This window comes from Oryctolagus cuniculus, chromosome 16, assembly GCF_051225735.1.
Source record: "Oryctolagus cuniculus isolate XC-2025 breed Fujian yellow rabbit chromosome 16, ASM5122573v1, whole genome shotgun sequence".
NCBI lineage: Eukaryota > Metazoa > Chordata > Mammalia > Lagomorpha > Leporidae > Oryctolagus > Oryctolagus cuniculus.
Window position 1 is genome coordinate 5,785,954 of NC_142882.1, and position 17,298 is coordinate 5,803,251.

Here is a 17,298-nt window from a genome sequence, read left to right on the forward strand (position 1 = left end):
TTTTGCATCCTAACCATTATTGTATTTGTAGCACATATTGAATTAAAACTTTAATAACATTTATCTTTATTCAGAGGGATATATATACCTGGGAGCCTGTAGCATTTTAATTCTTTCCACAAACTGCTCAACTTTGCGTAAAGCATTAACCCCTTCTCCTACACTAACATTCTGCTTGATGAAAATTCTGCAAAGTAAAGTCATTTTGGGGATTATGAGTCTAAGCATTCTTCTCTAAAAATAGGAATATAGCAATGATTAGTGGTACCACTAGGAAGCTCCAGCTCTCTTATGCAGAGTGTAGTTCTCAACAAACCTAAAACCACCAAGAGGACCACAGCTGTCATTCCCAGCCTTGCTGACATAGTACTTCTGCTGTGACCTTGTCAGCCAGCTGAAATTGCTGTGGCTTCACCAGTCCCCATTGACTCCAACACAGTAGTCAGTTCCTCATAGAATTACTTCTTTCTCCCCAAAACCTCCAACAGTGTCTTCAGCTCCTATAGCCTGAGAAGCACTTGTGTGGGGAATGTCATAACTTTATGTGGTTGTCTCTGAACATAGGAACACTTGCTGAGTCACACTCATTTGTGTATGAGTAGCCATTAGCAGGTGCATCTTCTAATATCAGATCGGTTGATATCTAAAAGTGCTTGCATTTTAAAACTGTGTGCATATGTATGTGTATGTTTATATTGTTATTTTGATTATGTTTACGAAATACAGAAGATCATTTCCTCCATGTGTTCAGCAGATGATGATCAAATCACATGTGTCTATGTTCTTAAGTTATTTTACAGTTTTGATTAACACTTAATAGTATTGTGATATTTTAGTCTATGTATGTAACATGTTAGAGTACCTCAAAAAATTCACAGAAAATGGAAGGATCTTAGACAATTGAACTGTATTAATTCAGGTGCTTAATAAAGGTAAGGCACTGGGGGTGCCTGGATGAAAAATCTGTTTATCATAACACTATTAGGCTTTCTGTTTTACCACAGTTGGAATTTATAAAATATCTGAGCAGAACACTAGAATTGGCTTATATGTTTCCAACCCCTTTAGCTATCCTTTATGTACAACATCTTGTGAAAGTCGATAGTAGGATATATATGACAATTGCTGAGCCACTGTTGATGCATCCCTTTGCCTAAAGTTTGCAGTTTACGTTGGGTTTGCTTTTTTGTTGCACAATGCACAGGTTTGAAGTGGAATAATGATATGTATTCTCCATGACTGGATCCTACAGAGTATTGCTGGAACCACTTGCAATTCAGAGATGTAGATATTTGTAGGGTGTGAACCTGCCCTTAGTGATTGTAGGTGTGGGAATAGAGATAATTTCCAGCTGATTTCTCTGCTTTAGGGTGAAAAAAAGAGACTTTCTCACTTAAGTCCCATGTTTTCATAAGGACATAAATGAGAAGTACCTATGGCTGTATGTGTAAATCTTTGTGGAATTAGTGTGGATGTTAGACCATTGGGGAAAGGTGTCACACATGGATATATGGCCACCAAGATACATTGAAGTTGATGTACTGTTTAGTAGTGTCTGAATTGAGAGTGATGAGTGGTGCCACAGTACTTGGGCAAACCTGTACTTGTGGGTGTCTGTGTGCACAGGATTACTATGAAATCTGTGCAAAACAAGGAGATGTTCTGTGGCTGCCCTGTATGCAAGATGTCTGTCTGACACTACCCCTTCTTCTTTTGTCCTTCGGGGAGTCTGATGCTGGAATGCTCCTGGCTACCTCCTGACTGAGACTGGCCCTTCTAGATTCTCACCTGACAAGTCCCATTGCACCCTGTGATGCTGTCTATTTCCATTATCCAAAGGGGCAAGATCTGTGTATCAAATCTGACAGAAGTTCCTCTCTGAGAGCTTGCTAACCATAGAATTTTATGACATCAAAGCACCTGGGGGTGTAAAGGATCAGCCAAAAATATGTTTTCCATCTTGTATTTTTCACATGGATATGAGGCGTCAGCTGTTGAGCCCCATGGAATAAAGGGTTCCTGACTATAGGGAAGGGGAGGAGGCTTGGCAGAGAGGTGTCAGATGGAAGAGCATGAGAATGGTTTTTCCATTCTAGTAGAAACACACACAGATGTGCACACACACACACACACACAGAAACTCAATATGTGTGTGGACTGTTGAGGAGCACACAGACAAAAAACACAGAGAGAGTTTTGAGGTCAAATTAGGAGTCTTTATTAGCCAGCTAGTGACTGCCCTTTCACAGAGTAAGTCTGGAGAAGAATGCCCCAAGTTGCAGTAGTTGGGGGGGGGGGGTATAAGACAGAAACTACATTTCTTGGCCTTGACCACTATCAAGCAGGCAAGCAAGCAGAAATGCAGAAGCAAGAAATGTGCTAGTTACAGCCAGGAACAGACTGATATCTATAACTTGTTTCTCACAAAGGAATAGTCCCTGCTCTGAAGCAACCAAGGAGGATAACCTAGAACCCCTCAGGCAGGCTATATCATGTGGGAAAACCTTAAACTTAAAACCAGCCTGTCACAAGGACCTGCCTGACTCTGAAGGTTCCACCACAATTGAGTTCTAGGGTTTTGCACAGATTTCTGAAATGCTTCTTTGTTTTTTCACATTCCCCTGCTGTAGGTTCCCTTCCTTGTGTGTTGGCTGGACAATAGTTTGTGCTTTTTTGACATGCAAAACAGTCTTCATAAGGATGGAGAAATGGTGGTTGCTGCTTCCCCCCCCCCATTTATAGATACATCACTACAGAAGTGTCAATAATCCCATATTCATATACCAAGGGTAATGGCCTTTGCTTTATTCATATTTCCTTAGTTGTCCTGTTAGGTACTTCCTGATGATTCTGCAAATGTTTAGATAAATGACGCCTGTGTCCCTGGACTGTCCATGACTTACCCCTCATAGTAATTGATGATAAATTATTTGAGGCTCATGATGACATTTGTTTTTGGCCTATCTCTGAATTGTGGGATGAGAGACTGTGTCTCCTCATAGAAGAAAATAGAAGGTATTTGCTCCTCTTCTTGTCCTCCATTCTCCAGTTTATCAGGTCAAAAATCCATCATGGCTCAGCAAAGCTGTGTCTCCCAACCCATGCCCTGAAATACACATCCTTATGATTACTTGAGCTCTTCTACATGTGCTGATCAACTTTTCTGCTAGGCACTATATTTGGGGTCTATAAGAATGCATTTTTTCAAAAAATCCCTATGGAAATTAAAATATAGGCCATGAAAGAAAATGTTTCACTCCATAAGATTAACATTTTTGTGTTTAGACAGCTAACTAAATATGAAGGTATTTCAAAAGTAAGGCTATTCTGCCTCTTCATCTCTTGTATTTTCCTTCCATAGTAAAATATGATAAATATCTTTCTTCCATGTAACTACCTTTATGATTAGTTCAGGCCTAAAGATCTCTTTTTGTTCTAGCATAATTTTATTCTCAAATCAATTTTTGAAAGTCCCTGACTTTCTAACTGGATTCTCTTTAATAATCCAGTTAGTAGGAATACAGTACATAGATCTTTGATAGAAGATAGATATTAGGGCATCGATCTTCACATTATGATTAAAGCCAATGGATTCTGAGAATCCATTATCATGGACCATATAATTGGTGCAATCAAGCAATACATGTGATACAGTATTTTAGGAATATGTCCACAGAACCCTCCAGAACTATAATGATGGATACCAGCCAGTTATAACAATATTATTCCCTTCACATTGATGATCTTAATGGGTGGCCTGAGTTGGTACCTGAAAATAGTGTCTCATTGATATTTTGATTTATTAGTAATTATTGAGTCACACACATGTGTATTCATTATGTGAAGAATCTATTCTATTCTGACTTGCCATGTTTCCTTTTTCTGTTTTAAATTAGGACTGTTTATATTTTAAGTAGATACATGTAGGCATTTATTTTTTATGTGGAAGCATCATTTTCCCCTTTATAGTACAAGATTTAGACATGGGAAATTAAATCCAAAATTAGATATAAAGAAAAATAGATAAACCCTGCACAATCATATTCCTCAGAGGCAATAATTATAAAATGTGATTTCAGAGTATGCTGTACACAAATATGCTTTTCTTGGGTCTTCTGGGGTCCGATGGAATCCCTTACATTTAAACCAGAAAAATATTGGTGCTGCCGAACCACATTCACGTTGTCTTTGCAGTGTAACAATGGTGGGTGTTAGGGAGTCTTTTTTTGCTCTTCTGCACAGGTCTTGGTTCATTCAACGGATTAGGGCTACCCTACAACACTAAGAGTGCATCCAAGGATGATGATGGCTTGAAATTTTTTATAAATATTTATTTATTTATTTATTTGAAAATCAGAGTTATGCAGAGAGAGGAGAAACAGAGACACAGAGAGAGGTCTTCCATCCATTGGTTCACTCCCAAATTTGCCGCAATGGCTGGAGTTGCACCAATCCAAAGCCAGGAACTTCTTCTGGGTATCCCAAATGGGTGTGGGGGTCAAAGAACTTGGGCCATTTTTGCTGCTTCACAGGCCATAGCAGAGAGATGGATAGGAAGTGGAGCAGACAGGCCTTGAACAGGTGCCCTTATGGAATGCCAGCACTTCAGACCTGGGCGTTAACCTGCTGTGCCACAGTGCTGGCCCCAATGCATTTGAATTTTTCCATAGAACTTTGCTAAATACCACTTAGGGAGAACCTTGGGGCTCTTCATTAATGTTTTATTAGATTATATTTATTTATATATTTGAGAGACAAAGAGAGAGACACACAGAGAAAGAGAGAGAGAGCGAGAATTTTGCATCCATTGATTCACTTCATAAATGGCCAATAAGACTAGAGCTGGGCAGCTCTAAAGCCAGGAGCCAGGAGCCAGGAGCTTCTTTTGTGTCTCCCACGTGAGTATAGGGACCCAAGCACTTGGCCACCCTGCACTGCTTTCCCTGGTTATATAGCAGGGAGCTATATAAGAAGAGGAGCAGCTGCACATGAATCGGTGCTCACGTAGGATGCTGGCACCTCAGGTACAGGCTTACACTAGTGCACCACAGTGCAGCCTCCAGGGATCTTTATGGTATGGCTCTGGGATTGCTACCTTCTCAGCATCTCTGGGTGTTTGCAGAGGCCTTCATGTGTACTGCAACTAGCCCCTAGATTGAGGCTTGAGCCAAGTCAAGAGCTGGTAATCTTTACTTAATGTATACTAAACTGATCCTCTGTAAAAAAAAAAAAAAAATTATCAACTCCCAACTTGATTCTCACTGGGATTAAACATGACAATAGGTCTGATCTGATGTCATCCTCATTTAAAAAAAAAATCATCTATTATTTTTCACTTTATGTTTCTGTGTGGGAACAAACTGTTGAAATCCTTACTTAATGTATACTAAGCTGATCTTCTATATATTAAGAGAATCGAAAATGAATCTTGATGTGAATGGAAGGGGAGAGGGAGTGGGAAAGGGGAGGGTTGTGGGTGGGAGGGACGGTATGTGGGGGAAGCCATTGTAATCCATAAATCGTACTTTGGAAATTTATATTCATTAAATAAAAGTTAAAAAAAAAGGCTCAAGTGAGGATTCTCAGGCAACAGCAGAGGCAGGAGCTTCATCCTGCACAGGAGCCCTCAGTGGTTTCAAGTGCCCTTGACCTTGCCTCTTCCAGTCCAGAGTGAGGGATGCTTGTTACATGGGGCTTTCTGATGTAGCAGCATAGCCCCTGACCCTTGGGAGAGAGCTGCTTCCTTCTCCCCACCTCCTCTCAACTCCTCACAGCTCTGCCACCCAGGGACAGCCCCAGAGAGAGCCCCTAGGCCTATGGAAAGCTGTGGAAACATCCCTGATGAATCCTCATGGGAATTCTATGGGCCAGTGATAGTGTGGCTTCATGGTTTGGTCAGATCCAATTTCCTTATGAAGTAAACTAATTTTTCTTAACTTTTCACCACTAAGTTCAGAAAGTTTCACTTAAGTGTACTTGACGTTAGAGAATTTGTAATTGTACAAATATCCTAAATTCAGAATAGCAATTCCTGTTCATTCACTCCCCAATGTAAGATGAGAAGCTTAACTCACTTTTTCCTCTGTCTTTATTCTGCCTGTCCAGTTTATATGATTATAATCTGATCATTTTAATCTTGCTGGCACTAAAATTTCATTTGCAGCCTATGGTGGTTTGTATTTTGCATTTTGTGAGTGGCACATAAACAAAATATTTACATAATGACTGTACTCTGTTTTTACACTGATAGTCTTAATTTAGTCTTTCATAATAAAGTCTTTCATAGTCTAATATTTAGTTAAACAGTGCTTTCAGATCTTACCTGGCATCAGAATTAGCCAGATGGGTGTACTGAAACAGTAGGAGTGCTTGTTGATAGATGCTCTGCCTTCACCTTCAATAGTGTTTGTGGAGGTCAGAGGATGAGCACCAGCACCTGGCAGTGATATGATATGGCAGTGGTGGGGATGGGTTCCCTGGGGAATCATGAAGAGGGAGAGTCCTCCTGGCTTCTTCCCCACCATTTTGGTGAAATCTAGTAATCATGAAATGTAAAATAATTCTAATGTACATTGTCTCTCTTGGGCTGGAAATTTACATCTTACTTGAACAGTATATTGTAGATTTTTTTTTATTGTGGAATAGAAATATGACCTCACTGAGTCTCCAGCATTTGATGAAGAAGTTAATGTGTTTGCTCTCCTTTTTCTGACAATCCGGTTGGTCTAATATGATGAGATCTTCCTACTCCCAATAATTTGAGACTTTGAGTTTCCCTTTTAGGTAGTTTGTATGTTATACTTTTTGAAGGACTCATGAAGAGAAATTATTTAGACAATGCCTGAAGTCTTTGTGTATGTTAATATCCTGGGTTTTTCCTAAATTTGAATGTCTTCAAATAAATCTTGCCTCAGAATCATGTTGAGAACTTACTGTAACAGGGAGATTATTGGGATGTACTCTGATGTCTTACCTGGTAGATCTGGGGATGGGCAGTGGTGTTCAGCTCAACACAGGGTAAATAGGAGCTTCTGCCCAATTCTGCTTCCCTGTGTTTTTGGATTTCCCTTCTTCATCTAAAACAAATGCAAGTTCATTGATTTGAAATTCCCTTCTGTTCTCAAAGAAAGCATGAGAATTACTGCCAGAAAACACCAAGGACTTTCAAATAGTATAATTTAGATTACTTTGTTGAATTAGCTTGAGGAGAAAATCCCAGGAACAAAGGAAGTGGATTGAAAACAGTTGAATATTTTTGCATGTCCCCATCAAACTGGAGCAAATTAATGTAGGAATCCCAGATAAACTAGGAGTCAAGGATAAGAACATGAAATCACTCAACATGAGATCATCCCATTACCAGGAGAAATTGACATATATAATTTATCTGGGTGTTAAATTTCTTGAAATTTTTGCATAATTGTTTCATTACACACATTTCCCATGAACTTTCGGAAGATGTCTCATTGCGTGATGTTCATCCTCTCCATTCCCAACCTTTGTTCAGTGAACTGTGTGCATTCATATTGACACTTCTTTTAGTTTCCACACATTAGGGAGAATAGAAGATACTTGCTCTCTGATTTAGATTTACTTTTCTTGTGTAACTGAATATACACCAAGTTTCTTCATGGTATTTGTAATGAATCTAGCTCATCAAGGCATTCTATTTTCATTGTACGCAAGTTACTGAACTTTGATTGTATTTTGTGCCTATTCTGCATCTCACTTTGCATGTGCCACTATTCAAAATCTCCCTAATGGCATCAGAGCAGTGGTAGGCAATCGAAAATTTGTTTTGCTTAAAATATTAGGCACTGCATTTAAAGCAATTTGAGTTTAGGAAACTTTAGAATGAGTTCTCTTAATTGCCCTCTCGTCTCCCTCCTTATTAGATTTACTCCATTAGCAATATCTCACACTGATATGCAAGCACAAATGATTAGTCAGTGCTGCTCATCATCATTCCCTACATGACATGCTATTCATTGTGTTTACTTTCATGTTGTTCATTATGTGGGTTTTTCAAAGGTTTAACAGTACGTAGCTTCCCTGATGGTTTCCTACATAATAGTCCGGAAAGTCACTTGCATTCAAGAAGTACAGGTGTCTGCAGATATCATCCTGTCCTTGGTGTTTGCGGAGGTGAGAATAAATACATAACTTCTGGCTGGTATTGTCTGCTTTTTAGTAAAAAGTGAGAAGTACTCAAGTATTCCCTAGTTCTCATGAGAGCATTGACCAGGGGTGTAGGTGCCTAAACAGTCATCATATGATTATCACGGTTGACAGCAATGTGGAAAGCTTTCCTGTTTTACAAATGAATATGTGGTGATCTGACATACAGAATGGGAACTTCCAAATTCAGGGTGATTACTGGTTCCATAGTGATTGAAAACCACATGTCCTAGTGGGTATCTCTGTAAACAGGATTGGTTTGGGGTCTCTGTGGCATCAAGGCAATGTCTGCTACCCAGGACACTGTTTGTGGGAAGCTGCCCCTTTGCTCTCTGGATCTTTGGAATGTGTGATCCTAGAGTGTTCTTGTTTGAAACCTGAATGAGTTGGGCCATCTCAGAAACTTGCCTAATGCCTCCCTTTGAGGCCCCTGATGCAATCAAAGAATATAATTGCAAAAAGTTCATGGAGAGGTTTTTTTTGACAAAGCCCATGCAACAAATTTTACTAACAGGAATTTCTCCCTTGAGTCTTTGTATCCATGGACAAGGAGAAAATCCTGGCACCTGGGGTGGAGAAGATCATCCACAAACATGTTTTTCTTTTTGTATTATTCATCAGAACAGAAAACCTCAGCTGCAGAGCCTCAGGGCAGATAACTTTCAGGTTCCCCCATGGATTGCTGGACAGCTGGTGGAAAGAAGTCAAATGGAGCAGTAATAAAATGGCTTGATTCAGGCAAATATATAATAATAATTATATTTTAATAGTGAATTACACTTGTGAACTTTAATGCTTCTAATCTTCAAAATGTAGGATGTGTCCCGGATTCTATCTTTTTCTGAACAAAAGTACAGACATCCCAGAAGGGGGATCATTCTGCCTCTGCCCCTCTTTAGTATATTTTCTTTTAGAGATAAGTGTAAATGTTACACATATAAATATATAATAATTTCATGCTACAGAATATTGTAACTTGTAGGACAGAATAATTGTTTCCTTCACACCTGTTTATGAAGGTGCTAACTTTCTGGTTTCTACTGTAATGCTACAAGAAGTAGGATTCCATTGCATAGATCTTCAATAGAAGTAGATATTATGTCATAGATCATTGCATTATCATTAAAGCCAAATGATTTGAAAAGTATAGTTTGTGCCACGAAGATGATGCTACTGATTATGTATTTTAGGCATTTGTCCAAAGATCTCTCCAAGAAATAATCTAATGGATACTAGCTTGGTATTGTAATATTATTCTCTTCACATATAAAGTGTCCTAATTTGATATGTGCACATGACATCCCATTTATGAAATATTTACTTATTACTAGTAGTACAATTCCCCATGGTTATGCATGCAGCACATCATTTAAGTGTACCCTGAAATGATGGAGACCAGGAGATAGCAAATTTGCAGTTTCAAGAGTAGATTCTATGAATAGTACCCAGGTTCCCCCATGATGAATGTCATGCAAACTGGAGATCATAATCAAATATCAGCAAATCCAGGAGAAAATACCTATGTTGATGACACTAGGAAAATAACTCATATTGAACTAAAAATAGATTTAGACACCATATCCTCCAATGTTATACTGACCAAATCTAGAATATATAATAATTGCTGAAAAATTGTTCTTAGCAATAAGGAACACAGCATAAAACAGATCAAAAGGGCAACTCTCAGAATTGCCTAGAGTGACAATTAGCTTTCTAGATCTTTTGATTCCAGGGGGGGAGCAGGAGGAAGAAATTAGAAGAGAAATAGATGGAGGTGTAGAAGAATGAGGAGAAGACCAGCAACATATGTAGTAGAAAACTGAGTATTATTTGATACTTTTCACAAGGATTTTCAAATTTCCTCATTCTACAAAGCATGAATGAGGAATTTGGATAATAAATATTAATACAAGCTATATATTTATATATAAAAACAGTATAGAGAGGTAGAACAACTGTATATATGGTATAGAACACTTATATGTAAATATAGAAAGAGGCAATATTTATATCATATACACACATACATAATTATACAATAACAGGAATGAAGAAATGAAAAACTGTCACTTCCTCTGGAGCACACAGTGTCCATTAACAAGCAGTGAACATGACATGGTATACTCATCAATACTCAACACCCAGTGCATCTAATATAAATACAAAGGGCTCCTCATTTTCATTCTTTGAGAAATATCAGATCCCAGAAAATAGAAATCCATTGTGTTCTTTGCATGGAAGGCTATTTATGCTGAATTCTGTAACAAAAATTGAATGAAAAAGGCCTGTTTGGAGTAAATACTGATACCAATGCTGATGATTTACTTTAACATATGCTTAGTTTTCCAAATAAAGGATTATCTGTCTTAATTTTAGGCACCATGGGTCTCATAGTCCAGTGTTTCAAGTCCACCCTGTGAGTGTTTCAGGCTTCTCTAAAGTGTTCTTCCCTTTTTACTGTTCTCCTTCTTTCGAGTTCTGAATCTGATTTCATTTTCCTGGTTTGTGATGGTGGTTGATGGGCAAGTTTTATGGGGAAGAGTTTTTTCTGGATGAAGTCCAGACTTCCATCTACCATTCTCAATAGTCTGACATCTTCTCTCTTTCTAATCACATAGCCTTCAGTTGAGTTACTCTCTCTTCCCATTACAAACTGCACCCTTAGAAGTATATGATTACTGTTTCAAGAAGAATTTGATGATGTAATAATGTAAAGAATCATTGTGGTTTGTGAATATAAGAAACATCTATAGAGGTAGTGCTAAAGAGATGTGCCATTCCTTTGTTCATGTGTTCATTAACAAGTTGAATCCATTTCCTATATTTGCAAGAAATGTAGAGAGGGCATTCCAGAGCATATTGTAATATTTACTTTAGATATCAAATATAATAAGTTAGTAGATGTTGCCAGAAATGAATTAAATTGATGAGGTAGGCATACAAAAAGATCATGTTCTTTGGCTGCGTGGACAGCCATGTGATAACATGCCCAAGACTTTATGATGTAATAGCAGAGATTATTTTCAGAATCATTTAGACTAGAAGACCAGGATTAAGGTAGTAGCAGCTTTGATTCTTGTGAGGGTGTGTCCTGCAGCAAATATGACAGTCTTCACACTCTATCCTCAGGAGGTGTAAAAAGAATGATTGGAACTCAGGAATTTTGGCAGAACAATTGCAGAACAGTGCAATTGTAACAGTTATGGGAGTAGAATTGATGATAATCTGGATTGGAGGCTTTTCCCTTTAGGATCCGTGTGCCTTTCCTGCAGGTTTCAGTCCAAAAACTACCAGTATGTTCTGGCCTTGGTTTTTGCTATTGAGGGAATCAAGAACTCCCACCTTTTACCCAAAGTGACCTTGGGATTTGATCTCTATAATGTCATGCACAGTGGTGTGATGGTGATGGATAATCCCTTCATCTGGCTTGTGGGCCAGAAAGGGGCATTCCTAATTACATGTGTAGGAAACAGCAAGTCTGTAGCAGTAATTTCAGGAATGAATATTGGTGTCCAAATAGTGGCACTGCTGGAACACTACAAAATTTCACAGATGAGTGTGTATGGGAAATAGAGGGAAAAAGCACATTACCTTATGTACCTTACTCAGTGCCCAAAACTGAAATGACTGACACCTTAAGCTTTAGTCATAGTGTGTAATCTAAAGAGCAGGCATGCAGAGATTTGGAGGAGTCACCACATTTGCTCTGATGCTGAGGTATCACAGGTGAAGTGAAAATGGAAACATTTTCCTCAACCTCTGAGCTAAACTCATGGTTGAGGAAGTTCTTATGTAGTGGGAGGTGATAAAAATGAAATATTCAATTTTCTGTGACACTTTCACCGTTTGCTTAATTCCCTTCAGGAATAATACTGTACACTATGGCAATAACCGTACACAGATTTCTTGCATTTTCCCCTAGCTGACTCTTGGGTCTTTTAAACCTCTTCTGAGTGACAGTGGTCAGTTTCCATCCCTCTATCAGATTGCCCCCATGGGATGCCAGTTATTGCCCACATGGGATGCCAGCACTGGTCCCAGTATCTTTTACTTGGGGAGTTTAGGCCATTTTCATTCAAGGTTACTATTGATAAGTTAGAACTTGCATCTTCACTGGAAACACTCCTGTTGTAAACATTCCTGTTGTTTGCCTTAGATTTCCTTTGTAGATTTATTGGGGGATTTTCTGCCTTCATATTCCTGCATAATGATGGCTATCTTTCTGTGTTTCTGTGTATCCCATCTATAAGCATTTTTTTAAGGCTCGGCAAGTGGTGACAAATTTTTTTTCAATTTCTCTTGTTGTGGAAGGTCTTTATTTCACCTTCATTCATAAATTAGAGGTTTGCACAGTACAGTATTCAGGGTTGACAGTTTTGTTTTAAGATATGGACTATGTCTCACCATTCTCTCCGAACCTGTATTGTTTCTGATGAGAAGTCAGCTGTGAATGTAACTGGATATCCCCTGAAAGTAATCTGATGTTTCTATCTTGCAGGATTTAGATTTTTTAAAATGTTTTACATTAAAAATTTGACTACAGTGTGTTGTGGTGAATATCTTTTCTGGTCATGTCTATAAGGAGTTCTATGTTCCTAGTGTATGTGAATGTCCCTTTTTCCTAATTGGGGAAAGTTTCTGTAATTATTTCAGTGAATCAACTTTCTAATCCATTTTCTCTTTGCATACCTTCAGGAATCTCTAAGACCCAACATGGGGTCATTTGATAGTATCCCATACATCTCCAACACTTTTTTTTTATTTTAAAGCTTTTATTCAATGGATGCAATTTTCATAGGTACAACTTTAAGCTTATAGTGGTTCCTCTCCCATACCCACTCTCCCTTTCCAACTTCTATCCTACCTCCTACTCCCTCTCCCATCCCATTCCTTAACATTCATTTTTAATAAGAGCAAGTCTATACTAAGGAAAGATTTCAACAGTTTACACACATACACACATACAATGTAAAAGTACTGTTTGAAAACAACAATTTTGCAGTTCATTCTTACAGTACAACTCATTGAGGACAGAGGTCCTACATGGGGAATAAGTACACAGTGACTCTTGTTGTTGATTTAACAATTGACACTCTTATTTATGATATCAGTGATCACCCAAGGCTCTTGTCGTGAGCTGCCAAGGCTATGGAAGACTTTTGTGACCACAAACTCTGTCAGTAATTCGACAAGGCCATAATCAAAGTGGAAGTTCTCAGGTTACAGTGTGTGTGTACAAAGAAAGTTGAAGGGTTTCTGCATAGATGTAAGAAATACTAATAGCAGAATATAATCACTAAATGGTGCTACATTGAAGAATACAGAAGGCCGGCGCTGTGGCTCAATAGGCTAATCCTCCACCTAGCAGCGCCAGCACACCGGGTTTTAGTCCCAGTAGGGGCGCTGGATTCTTTCCCGGTTGCCCCTCTTCCAGGCCAGCTCTCTGCTGTGGCCAGGGAGTACAGTGGAGGATGGCCCAAGTGCTTGGGCCCTGCACCCCATGGGAGACCAGAAGCACCTGTCTCCTGCCTTCAGATCAGAGCGGTGCGCTGGCCGCAGCACGCCAGCCATGGTGGCCATTGGAGGGTGAACCAATGGCAAAAGGACGACCTTTCTCTCTGTCTCTCTCTCTCACTATCCACTCTGCCTGTCCAAAAAAAGAAAGAATACAAAAGAAATTCAAAGATTTAGAGGGAAATATTATGAAGCATATTAAGAAATATATTAAAAATCCAAATATACTCATGGTTATTAAAATAATTCCCAACAGTTTTATTGTGGTAAACAATTTTCAGATTTGCATACTATCCAAAAATAAGGACATTGAACTTATTGGAAATGAAGATATAAAAGTGGAATTGTTTTAAAATGATAATGGGATTGTGTAATTAAGTCAGTGTATCAGTAATTGATTAAGTAGTGCTTGAATACAAGATTAAACACAGAGAAAAGTTATTTTCACTTCGCAGTTCTGGAAAATGAAGCTTTCCTTTAGAATGACTTCATCCACATCCTACCATAGAGAGTTATGCTTCACAGAGATAGCTGGATGCTTTCTCTGTACCTAAAATTCGCAAACTTCCAATCCATGATATTAAGAGTGGCATAGCAGGTTAAGCCTCTGCCTGATGCAGGCATCCCAAATGGCACCAGTTTCAGTCCCAGCTGCTTCACTTCACGTCCTGTTATCTGCAGATGCTTGGGTTTTTGGGCCCACACCCACTTGGGAAATCAAGAAGAAACTCCTGGTTACTGGTTTCAGATCAGCCCAGCTTCCAGCCATTGCAGTCTTTTGGGATATGAACGACCAGGTGAAAGATTTTCTCTCCCTTTCTCTTCCTCTCTCTCTTTTTCCTTTCCTCTCCTCCTCCCCCTGTCACTCTTCCTCTTCTTTCCTCCTTCTACTTCTCCTATTTCTGTAACTCTGCCTTTCAAGTAATTGAAAATAAATAAGCCGGCGCCACAGCTCACTAGGCTAATCCTCTGCCTTGCGGTGCCGGCACACCGGGTTCTAGTCCCGGTCGGGGTGCTGGATTCTGTCCCGGTTGCCCCTCTTCCAGGCCAGCTCTCTGCTGTGGCCAGGGAGTGCAGTGGAGGATGGCCCAAGTCCTTGGGCCCTGCACCTCATGGGAGACCAGGAGAAACACCTGGCTCCTGCCATCGGATCAGCCCGGTGCGCCGGCTGCAGCACGCCAGACATGGTGGCCATTGGAGGGTGAACCAATGGCAAAGGAAGACCTTTCTATCTGTCTCTCTCTCTCACTGTCCACTCTGCCTGTCAAAAAATTAAAAATAAATAAATAAATAAACTAACTTTCATTAAAAACCAACACAAGGAACCTTGACCTGTTGAATAGGTCATGATATTATTGAGTGAATAGCACTCTTAAAACAAGGGCTGCTGCTTGCTCTTGTTCAAAGTGAGGACACAGTAAGTATGTGTCATGTATAAGGGCAGAGTAGTCCTCACCACACATGGAATCCTCTGGTACCTTGACCATCACTTCCCAATCCTAAGAAATCTTGAAGAATGAGTTTGTGGTGTTAAAATGACACAGGTTAAGATATACTTTTAAAGCAATATGAAGAGGTTCAGAGAGTAGGCCTTAGGGCTCTGTTATTAGAAAAAGAGAATGTACTCATCAGAAAGGTACTTAGAGAGAGTAATAACTGACTAATATGAGGTAGATGGACATGAATTTTTTATTTTTATTTTTAATAAATTTTATTTATTTGAGAACAGAGTAACAGACAGTAGAGGGGGAGACAGATAGAAAGGTTTCCGTCTGTAGGTTTACTCCCCAAATGGCCACAATTACCAGAGCAGTGCTTATTCAAAGCCAGGGGCTAGGCATTTTTTCCCATCTCCACAGGGGTTCAGGGGCTCAAGGACTGGCGCCATACTCTCCTGCTTTCCCAGGCCATAGCAGAGAGCTAGATTGGAAGAGCAGTCAGGGCTAGAATTGGCACCCACAAGGGATTAACCTACTGAGCCACTAGCCTGCCCCTGAAAAGCATAAATAATGCCTAAAAATTTCATAGATGTCATTTTTATATGTTGTCATCAACAACAAATAAGGAGTATTTGCCTAAACTAGCTCAGTTGGGTATTTTAGAAGGTCCTTATAAATCAGAAATAACTGAACGGGGGATGATGTTACTGTAAATTTCTCACCAGATATGGATCAGTGTGTGAAGTGTCTGGATCATCAGTATGCCAGCACAGAGCATGACCGCTGCCTGCACAAAGCTGTGGCCTTCTTGGCTTATGAAGACCCATTAGGAATGACCCTGGTCTGCACAGCTCTGTGTTTTTCTGTCCTCACCGCTGGGGTTCTTGGTGTCTTTGTGAAGCACCGAGACACTCCAATAGTCAAGGCCAACAATCGTTGTCTCAGCTACATCCTGCTCATTGCCCTCTTCTTCTGCTTCCTCTGTTCCTTACTCTTCATTGGTCATCCCAATACAGCCACCTGTGTCCTCCAGCAAACCATATTTGGTGTGGTGATCACCATGTCTGTTTCCACTGTCCTGGCCAAAACTACCACTGTGGTTCTGGCCTTCAAGGTCACTTCCCCAGGAGAAGGATGAGACAGTGGCTGATATCAGGGGCACCTAACTCCATTATTCCCATCTGCTCCCTGATGCAACTGGCTCTCTGTGCCATCTGGCTTGGGACTTCTCCTCCCTTTATTGACACAGATGCACACTCAGAGCATGGCCACATCATCCTGGTGTGCAACAAGGGCTCAGTCATTGCCTTCTACTGTGTCCTGGGCTACCTGGGTTCCTTGGCCATGGCCAGCTTCACTGTGGCTTTCCTAGCCAGGAATCTGCCTGACACATTCAATGAAGCCAAGTTCCTGACATTCAGCATGCTGGTGTTCTGCAGTGTCTGGGTGACCTTCCTGCCTGTCTACCGCAGCACCAAGGGGAAGGTCATGGTGGCTGTGGAGGTCTTCTCCATCTTGGCCTCTGGTGCGGGGCTCCTGGGCTGCATCTTTGTCCCCAAGTGCTACATTATTCTCCTAAGACCTGAGAAGAATGCTTTGAAAGGATTAATGGATCGGATACTTTCCAAGGAAATGGATCTTCTGAAGAGTAGCTCTTAAGGCTCTCGCAGTTTTCCATGGTTAGAAACTAAAATTCAAAAAACTGGTTTTGCATTCTGATGTTATAAAATAACTTGCAGAATGTAACTGACTTATGAACAATTTATACTTCTCTTAAAATGTTTTTTTTTTCTGAAGGACCAATTCACAGAAAAGAAAGGGAGAGTGGGACAAACCTTCCATCTGCTGATAGATGCTGAAGATGTCTAAGTGGCCCAGCGTTGGTTCTGAAGAGAAGCCTTTGAGGCTCTCTCAGTTTCAAGGATTTGAAACTAGTATTTACAAAACTGATTTTGCATTCTGATGCTATAAAATAACTTGAACATTGTAATCACCTTATGAACATCTTACATTTCTCTTAGAAACTTTTAATTCTCATACACTGAATAACAAAACAGAGCTATAGTGGGAAAAAACCATCTGGTGATATACTCTGAAGATATCCATAGTGGTGCAGTGCTGGTTCAGGCCAAAGAAAGGAGCTCAGTTAGGTTTCCATGCGGGTGTC

The 17,298-nt window shown here is 39.8% G+C and overlaps 1 pseudogene; it reads left to right on the forward strand.

Annotated features, from left to right (window-relative positions):
- LOC149121423 (vomeronasal type-2 receptor 116-like) overlaps positions 1–16,790 on the forward strand; it is a 62,532-nt pseudogene extending 45,742 nt beyond the window's left edge.
- Positions 16,791–17,298: the final 508 nt, after the last annotated feature.